Raw genomic sequence first — 10,372 nt, 5'->3', positions numbered from 1 at the left:
AAAGTTTGAATTTTGAAATGGAAAAGGACGCATTTTGTATGTAGAACATGAAGCTTCGTATTTGGAAAATCCGGCATTATGTCGCCGTGGATTTGAGACATAGAATTTGGGAACTTGAAAGTCCGGCATTATGCCGCCGTGGACTTGGAGTGTAGGATTTGAGATTTGAAGGTTCGGAATCTTTGAACTTCGAGCTTGAGGTTTGAAATACGGAATGGAAAATCGGCATTACGACGGCATGGATTTAGAATTTGAAGCTTTGAGCATAGGACTTGAAATTCGAAAGATTGACATTGAATTTGAGGTTTGAAAGTTGGAGTTGAAAAGTTGGCATTATGCCGGTCATGAACTTTGGCATTTGAACTTTGAGGTTTTGAGACTTGAAATTGGCGACTTGACTTCGATGCTTGAAGACTTGAATGTTTGAAATAGGAAATCCGGCTTGACGCCGTTGGATTTGTGGTTTTTTGACTTTGAAGCTTGAAATTTGGACTAGAAAATCCGGCATTAAGGCGCCGTTGGGTTGCATTTGAAAATTTGAAGTTTTGGACTAGAAAGTTTGAATTTGAACTTGAAGCTTGAAGACTAGGAAATCCGGCATTATGACGCCGTTGGGTTGAATTTGACTCGAAAATCGAAACTTGAGTTTGGAAAATCCGGCATTTTGGCGCCGCTGGATTTGGACTTGAAAATTGAGGTTTTGAATTAGAAGATTTGAACTTGAACTCGAAACTCGAAATTTGGACTGGAAAATCCGGCATTATGACGCCGTTGGATTTGAACTTTGACTTGGAAGAAGTAGGTTTTGAAGTAGGAAATCCGGAATTATAGCGCCGTTGGATTGCATTTTGAACTTGAAAATTGGAATTTGGACTCAAAAATCCGGCATTATGACGCCGTTGGATTGAACTTTGAATTTGGAACTTGGAATTTGGACTCGAAAATCCGGCATTATGACGCCGTTGGATTGAATTTTGACTTTGAAACTTGGAATTTGGACTCGAAAATCCGGCATTATGACGCCGTTGGATTGAATTTTGAATTTGGAATTTGTGCGTGAGGCGTGTTTAAGGGTTTTGAATAAAATGGAGTGACACTCCTAAAGACCCTAAAATCGGCGATTTAGATGCATGAGGTTTGAATGATGCTCCTAGGGGTTTGGTTTCCTAGTTGGAGGCTAATTGGTTTTGGCAAGGTAGAACTCAAGGTTAGCCATTCACGCGTGCAAATACGCCCACACAATGCACAAGTAGCACGTTGTCACACTAATCATGAATATGAATGCGACATGCAAAGTTCTCAACCAAAGGTCGGTCTAAGGTTTGTATGATGCAAGTGGTCGGCTTTGGGTGTCAAAAGGTACTTGGCTAAGAGACGGATCCGGCGACGAGCTTTCACATTCCGCCTAAGGGAAGTGTGCGTCGGCAGACGGCCTCCATACTTTACATCGGGAATGTCAAGAAAATGCAAAGTTTCGGAAGGCGCGGAAATGGTCACACACTTTGGTCGGGAACCGTATGGAGAGTCACCATTTCGTTAACCCCGGGGCTAGCCCGAATGTAGAACACATCCGTTTGGGCAAAGGTAGAAATTCATTTTGCACAATATGGTTTTCGAAAAATGCATGAAATGCCTAAAAATTGAAATTGAAATCGTACTTGAATTTGTATTTGTAAAGCTCGTTTTTTGGCACTCGTTCACGAAGCTTGGGAGCGTCCTTCCAGATGCAAAAATAGACTAACTCCCAAAACGAAAAGTTGAGCAAAAGTGGGCGACAAGCCACTGTGAGCCACTGTCTTGGATGCAGGCAGTGGCGTTGGGCGCAGGGGCTGCGCCTGGCGCCAATGCTGGCATCCAGTACTTTGGCAGATCAGTGGCCGGTTGCTCGAAATTTGCTCGCATTTTCGAATTGAAACTAGAAAATTCCCCTGCAGAGTCGCCAGAATTGTAGGGTTTTTTTTTTCCCCGTTTCCTACAAGGGGGGTTTTAGGAGGCCGACCGGCTCGTTTAGAGAACCGTTTGAATTTTTGCACCTCGAAGGAGTCGCCACCAAACTTTATTTAAGGTCTTGTTTGGAAAGACCGCAAATGACTCTATTTTTGGATAAGGCCTTGAATCCTTGAAACGGATGGGTGAGATCCGGGTTCGGGAACGAAAATGCTTATTCGGTGAGCTTTAGAAATATTCAAGTACGTTGGCACAACATTAGTTCGAAAATAAACCCTAGATTAGACTATGTGGGTTTGAATTTTAGAGCAAAATAGAATTTCTAATTGTACGGTGGTCTCACTTTGCTTTAAAGATTGATTTAAGGAACCTAAGGCCGATTTGTCCAAAAATATCTTCGTTAAGCGTGATGTAACCTTTGTATTTTGTTGTATTTAGCATGTTTGTGATGAAAGCTATAAAGCACATAAAGCAACATCACAATACTAAATAAAGTGCGGAACTAGTAAATACAAGACCCCCTAGAAAAGGACTAGGGAGTAGGTCCACATTGCCTAGAAATGGACTAGGCAAGTAAAGATGCGGAATTGAAAGTGTGGAATTGAAATTGCGGAATTGAAATTGCGGTATTTAAAGTGCGATATTGAATGTGCGATATTGAAAGCTGCGATATTGAAATTGCAATATTGAAAGGTGCATTATTGAAATTTGTACTTGGGCACATGAGATTCGAACGCCAAGCGGCTCCTTAAAAATAAGTGCGCCCGACACGAATTCAAAGCCAAAAATCTCAACTTGGGAGAGGTTGCTCAACCCAAATATCCTAGATTTTGCATATTAAACTTGAAATTGAAAGCTTGAATATTGAAATGTTTGAACTTGAAATGATTGAAATTTGAACTTGAAATGATTGAAATTTGAACTTGAAATGATCCTAGTTTAGGGAAATAACTATGAATAACCCTAAACATGGCAAGATCTTTGAAAATTGAAGACTTGAACTTGTATATTGAAAATGGAGTTTTGAATCTCAAAGAATAAACCTTTAAATGTTAAAAGGTGTTTATCTTTGATTACCCCATGTTTGATGGTGATTCTAGCCCAAGAGATGATTGTAAACAACTTGGACATCCTTGAATCTTTGAAAATTGTATTTTGTTTTTTGAAAAAGTTTGTATTTTTGGAAAACATGTGTGATTGTTGCAAGTGGTGTTTTTTATTGATTAAAAACACCAACTTGCTAATCATTTAGAAATCAAAGCAAAATAGTAGATTAGAATGGGATTCGTATTTACCTAGTTAGTTTTAGGCAAGAGCTCCCAATTGCTTTGGATTTTAGGAATTTTGTATGTGTTTTTGAGGAGTTTTGAGTTGTATTTTGAGGCGTAATGTCGAAATTACGACGTTGTATTGTTGTTCTCCCCCTTTTTTCGATGGAAATGAGGGGTATTTATAGGAGGGAATGGTGCAAAACGCCAGCACATGCCAGCGCAGGGCGCAAGGCCAGCGCAGTGCGCTGCTGACGTGGCTTGAATGCCGCCAAAGCAAGGATGGGGAATCGTCCTTGTTTCGTCTTGTAGCGTTGTACCTGTTGTACGAATAGTACTTGGTTTGGCGTTTTGTATTTGCTTGGAGGTTAAGGGATCGTTTAGGGTCTAAAAACAAGCCTTTCTCGGGTTTTTGAATTCCGGTTTTACGGGACGGGGCCCGGCATGCTCGGTTTTGTGGGTCGGCGCCCGAATTTGACTTGCCTTATATGATTTTGAGTGGAAAAGGCCTAGTAAAACCAATGGGATGGTCTACTGGTTGAGATTGTACTTGGATTTTGAAATTGGATTTGGAAAGTTGTATTTTGTACCGGGAACCGAAAGGGGAACGGTCTCGGGGGTTGGATTTTGGATCTTGAATTTGGAAATATTCTTTAGCAATTGGTATTTCCGCCTGGATTTACTCCAAGCACCTAACAAGGATAATGGTATCGTCATCATCCCAAAGGGGAGACACAAATTAGGTGTCTAAAACAAGGTTACCATTGGGGGAGGTAACAGACGGGACGCCGGGTTGGAGACGGGTGCCGACATCGTGGCGGATGTCGTCATGCCGACTTGAGTTGAGGTAACCTGGGCGGCCGCTGTGGCGACAACGGTCGCTGATGTACCTGCAGAAGATGTTTGAGTTGAAGGGGGAGGCAACCAAATCGGATTTGAGCGAGGCTGATTTGGTAGCGGCTCAAATTCACGGATCTGCTCGAAGACGGAGCCTCCAGGCTCGAAAAAGGTACATGGAAGGGATGGTCAGGAGCGACGTCGAGGTCCAGGCGGCGGCTCAGCCCATAGGTGTCTCGCCGGTATTGGAACTTAGACCCGGTGGCGATGGAGGCGGGAGATCTGACTTTGGATTGCAAAGCTTCATTTCCCTTTTGGAGGAGGGTGATGCGCTGCTCCATGCCCTCAACGCGACGAGTGATGTCGTTGGATGAGCTAGCATTTCCGGCCATGGCGTTTGGATTGAAATTATCGAGCTGCTCTTGATTGTCAGCCCCACGGTGGGCGCCAAATTATTTTGGACAAATTCTGCTTAGAGCCGAACTTGTCTTGAGGATGGTGCTAACAATCGATTGAGCTAGATAATGCAAAGTGACAAAAGTAAGCCGTAAGAGCATAAGTAAGAGTATATTATTGATGGGAATTTCTTATGTACAAACAGAATTATCTAAGCCATTTTATAGACATTATACAACAAAATGTAACGTCTAAGTAATAAATGCACATAATTAGACATAAAGTGGGCAATTAGGGTCGTACTTCAATCGGTTTGTAACCGCTGCTTCCTCCTTAACCGTTGTGAGCTAGTTGGCAAGATGTACCGTTCTGCCTTGCGGGCAGCCACTATTAGGTTATGACAAATATAAAACATATATTTCATGCGGAAAAACCATAATGTGAGGGGGTCGAAAAAGCACGAGGCTAATGCGTGACCTCGTCCCTCGTGGGTGTGACGATTCTTTTTATTCAATCAAGTGTAATTGAATTTCCTGTGAGTTTACACCCAATTAACTAGTAATATAGGAGTCGCCATTCAGTTTTTAACGACAATGAGAAAAACTGACAAAACCCGGTTATCGTGACATAAAGGGAGTGCAATTATGTTTGACCACGACGGCCGTAGGTTCCCTTGTGATCCCTGGTGTGGGGATCTCTCAACATACACCCGCAAGGTAGAGATTGAGGGTTCGGGGGACTGTAACTACCGAGAGGAGTACTCGCTCGTCGATAACTTCAGAGGCAGGATATCCTTACTAGCTCAGCATAAATAATTGAAGGGACATTCGTTAACTATTAAGCGAATCTGAGTTGATTTTAGCAATATGCAACATATAATACTAGATCGATCGCGATTATCTGATTTAAATAGCATTAAGGGACCTAGCATGATAATCCAATTTCCCAAAAATATTATATTTGTTAGGCGTGATAGAACAATCAGATTTAATTAGTTTAACAGTTCATAAAAAGGGCGAGGAAAGCAATTAAATCATCGAAAAGGGACACATTACGACGCACCCTTGAGAGGTGCGTCACGGTTCTCAGAAAACTAACCACTTTGACTTTGCTATTTCTCCTTTTTATTTAACGAATCTCAAATTATGGGACCGGATACGTTCTGTTCGATTTATGGATCGATTGCGACAGAACGTGTGAACAATTTTGCAGCGTGAGGCTTAGGCTAGGGGTTGGAGTCACTACTCAGAATATGAATTGTGTGTTCTTTTCACGTCGAATTTGGGGCTGTATTTATAGGGAAGAGTTCGTGGAAAGATAGAATTGCAGAGTTCTAATCCACAAAGAATTAGGAAAAAACACGTACCTTGGTAATTCCAGCGCCTAGGCCTGGGCGCCGAAGATTTCGGCGCCCAGAACCAGGCGTTGAAAATAGGGTCTGGGCTATTTTCTTGGTCAGATTCGGATTCCTGAAATCCGTAGTGTTTGAGACTTAATCGAGTCTTTTAGTGCGTATCAATTTCATGACGGAATGCGTCTGGGCCCGTTACGAACTCTAGGCTCGTTAGGATTTTAATTAATACGTAACTCTTATTTCCGAATCATATTAGGAATAGGATTCTCGCAGTTTTCTATCTCATTTAGGATTTATGTTGGAGTGCAACACCTAATTCTGACAGGTTTCTATCTTTTATGACTTGCCACTTTTAATAACTGCCCATTACGGCAGTTACTATTTTTAGCAGGTTTCCATAAATAACAGGTTTCTATAAATAGCAGGTTTCGGGTGAAATGAAAACGGGAATTGAGATTCGTTATTCTATAGGAGATGCGTTGTCAAGTGGAGATTTATGCTTTCATCATCGAACCTTTCACTTTCGGGAATGGGGACAAAAGTAGGTGTCTACAGTTAGCCCCCACTTTGACTGAGTCTTGGAGTAAGACGATGGTCAAAGTACTAGACGGAGTGCGTCACACAAGCCATGGTGTATGTGACCTGTTTTGCGAAGGTCTCACGAGCCCCCGAGTGATAACATTTGACTTAAGGGTCATCACTTGAAATGTCGACATATCCCTCACGTGTCATTGGGATTTGTCAACGGATAGTATAGAATACTCCCTCACTTTGTCATTGGAAGTATCTAAAGAGGCGTAGAAACTCCCTCACTTTGTCATTGGGAGTAGCTACAGATGTTTTCGAAATCAAAGCTATAAAGTGTAATTGGGCCTGGCCAAGCCCAATCACGAGGTAAAAATGTTTTTTTTTTTAAAGATTCTCATTTTCAGGGTTAGCTAAACGAGAAAACCCCCTTGTTTTTATGGGACGTAAAACGAAGGAAAATCCAGCACATCGTTCTTTTTTGGAAAAACGGAAAACCAATCTTTTAAATTTTGGAAAAAAAGGGAAAACTACTCACATCGCTTTTTTTGAAAAAAACGGAAAACCAAAAGCTACTCACATCGTTTTTGGGAAAACCGGAAAACCAAAGGCTACTCACATCGTTTTTGGGAAAAAGCGGAAAACCAAAGGCTACTCACATCGTTTTTGGGAAAAACGGAAAACGAAAGAAAGTTATCGCTGCAGCGACTAAGGACCTGCGCGGTTAGTGACGCAGACCCCGCCGGCTAAAGATGGCGAGCCTTTCCGATAGAAGTGGACGAATCTATTTTGAAATTTTTTTGTGCTTTTTGAAAATAAGGACCTACGTGGTTTGTGACGTAGACCCCGCCGGCTGAAGATGGCGAGCCTATTTTGTTTTTGAAGATTTTATTTTTCGAAAATTGAGGACCTGCACGGCTAGTGACGCAGACCCCGCCCGCTGAGGGTGGGCGAGCCCATTTTGAATTTCTTATTTTGCCTATGTAGAAGGGCTTTTGTGATTACAACCTGTTGGTGGGTCGCAATATTTCCTGATCAGGTGTGTCCTATAAGTGGGTCCACACTGTGTATACCGTTCTTGGGAAAGAAATATCAAGATAACAGATATTTTACACAAAATAGGGGATTGCGCGTGCCCGACAGCGAATATTCGCTGTCTGGGAAGCATTTTCAGCGCCCAGCTCTGGGCGCGAGAATTTCTAACGCCCAGAGCTGGGCGTTGAAAATGCGAAGGGGAGACGGGTCTTTAAATTCGCGGACCGTCTCCTTCCTTTCCCATTTCCACCATTTTCGCTCAAGCTCCTCACCTCTTTCTTGCTCGTTTTTTCTTTACGAATTCTACTCCAAATCACTTCCTAATCTTCCCAATGTAAGTAAATTTCAATAATTTTGAGCTTTTTTTTTTTTTGTCAATTTCAGTATTTTTGTCAAGTATTTTTATGCATGAAATTGATTTGGGGGTTTTTGATTTTGTGCCCCTTTCCTTCAATTAGGTAGTTGGAAATGTTCCACATAACATGTTAATTAGTTTGTGCATGTTAATTTTCGCAAGTATGTGGATTCTTGTTGAATTTGGGCATTTTTATGCTAGCCCCCAAGTATACCTACGACTCTAGTGTTTTCTTACAATGTAGATGTTTTTTCGTATTTTGCTTGCGTTCCTCATAATTCATGAATGACAAATTATGGAAGAATTTTCATTTTGTTGGAGTTAATTAAAAAATTTCACTTAGGGAATTTTTTGCTCGATATGAACTTAGTATCATGTCTTAGGGAACAAAAATTGTATGACTCCATTTTATGAGTGGAATGCACTCCTTTAGTGATTGGTGTGAGTGCCAGTTTTGTTAAAGGTATAATGCCTTATTGTATTATTGATCAGCATGCTTGACGAGTCGTCACCTCCTTCTGGTGGCCACGAGGAGCGTGGCATGACGCGTCAGTCCACTGGGGCGGGTCCCCTTTGGGTGGGCCCGGAGCTCTACGACGGTCGTGATCTGCACTACGACCTAGAGCACCACGTGACTTCCCGCCTTCACGCGAGGAGAGAGACTACGGTTCGCGGCTATGGCGCAGCGACGAGTGAGACCGTTTTTAGTTTCATGAGCTCGGACGCCCAGGCTTTGGTGAGGGCGAGCTCACTGTTTCCGGTGGTCGAGATTTTCTGGGAGATACTGCGGCTTAACATCTCCCTGTCCTTTCTGCGGTCGTTCATGAGGTGGTGGTGGGATACCACCAACACCTTCCATTTTCCTTGGGGTGAGATGACGATCACTCCCGAGGACTACACGGCTTTGACGGGCTTGACCTTTACAGGGAACCCCGTTCGTCTGAGGTCGGATGGCCCACCGCCGACTGTTGCTGAGGGCACCAGGCTCCTGGGCTCGTGGATGGACATGAGATTGCCTTCGTACCAGCCCCGTGGGATACCTTTCGCTGAACTGATGTGGGCCTTGGAGCATGGGGTAGAGGAGTCGTCTTCGAGACAGGCTCGGTCGTTCTACCTCCATTTTATTACTTCCACTTTTCTATCGGGTCCGACTGACACCTTTGACCCGAGGTGGATAGGCATGGTGGAGGACGTGTCTACACTGGGTGACTATCGCTGGGGCGATTTGGGCTATGCGACGCTCGTCGGCCAGATGAGTTTGGCGGTGCGCGACTCGGACCGGAGTAGACGTCACTTTGACATTACATTAGCGGGAGTGACGCGTTTGATCGAGGTATGTGCCTAGACTTTCTTTTGTTTTCTCGCTTTTACCGGGCTTTTTTTTTGATGTTTTATTGTCTTTTCCTTTTGTAGCTGTTGGCCTTTGAGCACTTACCTTGGCTGGCTCCCCGAAAGGGGCAGAGGCCTTTGGAGTACCCTGCCGGTCGTCGTTGGGGTTGGAAGAAGAAGCTGACAGTGCGTCCACCGCCCGATACCGTGTGGGATCTCATTTGGGACGGGAACCCTGAGCATGTGCAGAATCTTATCCTCTATCTCGTATTTCGTCATTCTTTTTATTTTCTATGTGCGAGATCTTACCGTGTTTGTACAAAAACAGGTGGTTTGGACCCCATGGCTCTCTTTTAGGGGTACTTATGCCTCGGTCAGGGATAGTTATGCCCTGAGCCAGATGCGGGTTTTGTTCGTTGGCCGCCGGGACCCTGTCTGGTACCTGGGAGAGCGGGTACGTATGCAGACGGTTGGGGCTTTTTCGGTGCCTAGGCCTCCGCCCGCGACCATGCTGTCTACTCGTTCGATAGGCGAGTCGTGGAGGGTCCACTCGAGGACTGGCGTGCCGGCGACGGAGTTGGTGATAGAGGGAGCTAGCTATTATTAGTTTATCCAGGATTCTCTTCGTCTCCCGGAGCCTGGCGCTGTAAGTTGCCCTCTCTTTTCGTATTGATTTTAGTGTTTTCATGCTCGTGCCCATGTGTTTATGTCTACTGTGTTTTGTGCAGGAGTGTCCTGACCCTTCGTTGGGGGGATGGGTGCTTCCCGATGCTCGGATCTCGTATACCGGAGAGAGTGGATCCGAGATTGTGGAGACTTTCCCGGAAGACCGGGTTTTCCATGCTCCGCTCCCTGAGGGAGTACAGGCGGTATGCACCTTTTATTTGTGCACTCTTCTTACATCTTTTTTTTTCTTTTGTTACTAACATTCCTGTTTCAGGTTCCGGCCCGTACGGCCAACGCGACGGTGGGGGTGATCAACCGGTTGAAGTCAGCGTTGGTTCGGGCCCGATCTGCACTTTCTTGCAGCAGCCCCCAGTCTCCTCGGGTAATGTGCCCTCTTTTTTCTTTTGATCTGTACCTTTTGTTTGGCTTTCTGTTACTCACTCTCCTTTTGTCTATTCTTGTAGACGGGTGCTGGACGAGCCGGGGCCGACGACGCGGGTCCCTCGGGCGGGGGACACGGTCGTGAGAGAGAGAGGGCACGTCACTCGCCCCTACGACATCGTCGTTCCGACGCGGGGGTGAGTTCTTCCGGGGAGAGGTCCGAGCCGGAGCGTAGGCGACGTTCCGTGTCGGTGGCCCGAGAGCCTAGCCCCGAGTTGC

The 10,372-nt window shown here is 44.5% G+C and overlaps 1 long non-coding RNA gene across 1 annotated transcript; it reads left to right on the top strand.

The window, feature by feature from the left end:
* The first annotated feature begins 9,392 nt into the window (after window positions 1-9,392).
* LOC130462471 (uncharacterized) lies at window positions 9,393-10,037 on the top strand. Its single transcript, XR_008922699.1, has 3 exons — window positions 9,393-9,692; window positions 9,775-9,915; window positions 9,987-10,037. It is a non-coding gene; the product is annotated as an uncharacterized lncRNA (long non-coding RNA).
* The last annotated feature ends 335 nt before the right edge of the window (window positions 10,038-10,372 follow it).

This window comes from Spinacia oleracea, chromosome 6 (genome assembly GCF_020520425.1).
Source record: "Spinacia oleracea cultivar Varoflay chromosome 6, BTI_SOV_V1, whole genome shotgun sequence".
Classification (NCBI taxonomy): Eukaryota; Viridiplantae; Streptophyta; class Magnoliopsida; order Caryophyllales; family Amaranthaceae; genus Spinacia; species Spinacia oleracea.
The sequence above is the reverse complement of the archived record's forward strand: the minus strand, read 5'-3'. Positions and strand labels throughout refer to the sequence as shown.